This window comes from Perca flavescens, chromosome 5 (assembly GCF_004354835.1).
Source record: "Perca flavescens isolate YP-PL-M2 chromosome 5, PFLA_1.0, whole genome shotgun sequence".
NCBI classification, from domain to species: domain Eukaryota; kingdom Metazoa; phylum Chordata; class Actinopteri; order Perciformes; family Percidae; genus Perca; species Perca flavescens.
Window position 1 is genome coordinate 41299182 of NC_041335.1, and position 2500 is coordinate 41301681.

Sequence of the window (2500 nt, forward strand, 5' to 3'; positions counted from 1 at the left end):
CTAAAACAGGAGAAGAAGGTTCAGACTGCGCATGCGTTTAGTTTTGAATTCCTGACCGGACCACGCCTGACCCTCCTTCGGTTAATTTCGGTAATTCTGTTTGGTATCTGATATGGAAAAGGTAGGAGGACATTTTCTTTCACTCGAACCTGTTTTGTAATATTTTCATGTTGAGCATGATTGTACTTTGTGTTTGTGATGCAAACTGCTGTAAAAGCAGTTGGGTCTTCGACATGTTTGCTATAAAACTTAGCTAGCTAGCGTTAGCTGTATGACCATAGACTATATATGTATGACCCATGTCGGTTGACTGTTTATCCAGCAGGGCGCCGCTTAGCTATAGCTAACGTGTGTAGTGTTTCTAAACTTGAATGTAGTGCTGGTGGCCCAATGTAATTAGCTCAGGTTAGCGGTTAGCTTAGGGTGACCAGATTTCCCGGAGCTAAAACCGGGACACTTTGTGCGTGACCGTAGTGTGTTTGTGCACGCACACGCTTTTTAACGTGAACATGTGCCAGCCCTGTTCAGACAGACACAGACAGTAACTTCATTATTTTGATCCTAGGCTCCTCGTCTAATAATAAGTGTTTTTTCCTGTGAAATTAACAAAATTGCAGTAACAGCCTTTTTCAGTTTAGTGTGAGATTTATGTTGAGTTTTTTTCAAAAAATATTTTTTGAAGTGTTATTTATTCCAATAACAGCAAAGTAATTATGATTTATTGAAAATTTTGAGCATTAAACACTTAATTTCCTGCATTCTGGTGAATTTTTATGCACCTATTTCTACATTCTTCTGAATCAATGTCTGCAAATATCTTTATTTAAAGAGAAACAGATTACAATCCAAATATAAAAACATAATGGAATATACTGCAGTAAGGCTGTCAGGCATTATGTATTGCTTTCAAATATTTATTCTCCTTTGGATGGACTTTTCTAATTATATCAGTCAGCACACATGTAGCCTATAGGCATCATTTACTCTTACCTCCTGTTTTGCTTCTTTTGTTGGGGAAGTAACCTCCTTAATGTGCATATGACAATTATTCACCTCAATGATACATTCATTCATTTTAATTTATTAATAAACCCCTGGACTGTAATATTTCAGATGTTTGAGCAAGATTTCTGCTCATGTCCAAAACTTTGTGCACATTCAAAATACAGTATATCTGTGTTCTCTGTGATTTGGAGGAGTCGTGATATTATGACAAAAATAAAGTGATAATAGGAATAAAGTACAAGAATAAAGTCACAAGCTATATTTCAGAAACTAATCTATACCTGCACCATATAGTCTGCTGTGCATTACATGATTGCTCTGCTGATACAGCAGATCTCAGACCTCCTGACTGACACAGAGTCCCGTTTGGGTCTCTGAATGAGACAAATCGTTTAGCTAGAGAAGTGACTGAACGCTGCTCTACATCGGAGGTGGAAAAACGGAAACTACAGAAATAAACGGGCACAAACGCAACACATCTACCGCAGCATGGCCACAGCTGAGCGCGTCCATGAACCTGAAGCTGCGCTGCATTTTACAGAAAGAGTGGACACAAGCAGGTCTGCTGCAGAGCTCCGTGTGTCTGAGTCTGAACCGTAGACTGGAAACATCACGTCACAGGAACTTCAAACTAAATCATTAGCATTGCGCTCCTAAACTTTGTGTTGATGACATCACTGTATTACACTGATTTGGCTACGATTCCTCCGAAAACTTCACCCGGCTTTCACAGCTTTCCTCACGGAGAGACGGTTGCTAGGTGATAGCAACAAACACAACATGGTCGGACCCCGCATGTAGCTGCCGGTTCTATTCGCCTCGGAAAAATAAACCGGACAAAGTTACATTCGGGGCTGAAGACACGGCAAAATCGGCTGACGCCGCTCCTGGTGTAAACCGGGACATTTTAGAGTCCCGAGTCCTTTTGTCGGGACTTGGGACAAGCAATTCAAAATCGGGACTGTCCCGGTCAAACCGGGACGTCTGGTCACCCTAGGTTAGCTCCGGTCAGCTCGAGTGAGGGAGAGGGTGAACAACCAGACAAATGACGTTCGGGGTCACATCCACAGTGGTGCGGCCACGGAGCTTTCGCGGTTTATTAGAACAGATATTCCTGCAGGCCACAACACCACAAGCAGCATGCTGCTACCAACGTTAGCCTTTGAGCCTGAAGTGAATGTTGTGGCTGTGTCATGCTCACTGCGCGATAAACTTTTTGCATTTAGCTAATACAGATAAACAATAGGAAAGATGCCCATTTGTGGACCTGAGGTATGGTTAGCTGCAACACTGCATGTTACTCATGTTTAATTTCAAAGCAGTTGGGCAGGACTCATCCACTTATTTGTGGTGAATTTGAAAGTTTACTTTGCACATGTATTTAGAGTATAAAATATATCTCGCTGCCCTCCACTCCCCCTACTGGTTGTTTCATAGGAACTACAGCTCTCGCTGCCCTCCACTCCTCCTACTGGTTGTTTCATAGGAACTACAG

At 42.1% G+C, this 2500-nt stretch overlaps 1 long non-coding RNA gene across 1 annotated transcript in view; it reads left to right on the plus strand.

Annotated features, from left to right (window-relative positions):
• The first annotated feature begins 24 nt into the window (after positions 1-24).
• The window catches only part of LOC114556398 (uncharacterized), a 3165-nt gene continuing 689 nt past the window's right edge, over positions 25-2500 (plus strand). The window contains exon 1 of the long non-coding RNA XR_003692658.1: positions 25-121. This is a non-coding gene — a long non-coding RNA (uncharacterized LOC114556398). The remainder of the gene's footprint in view (positions 122-2500) is intronic.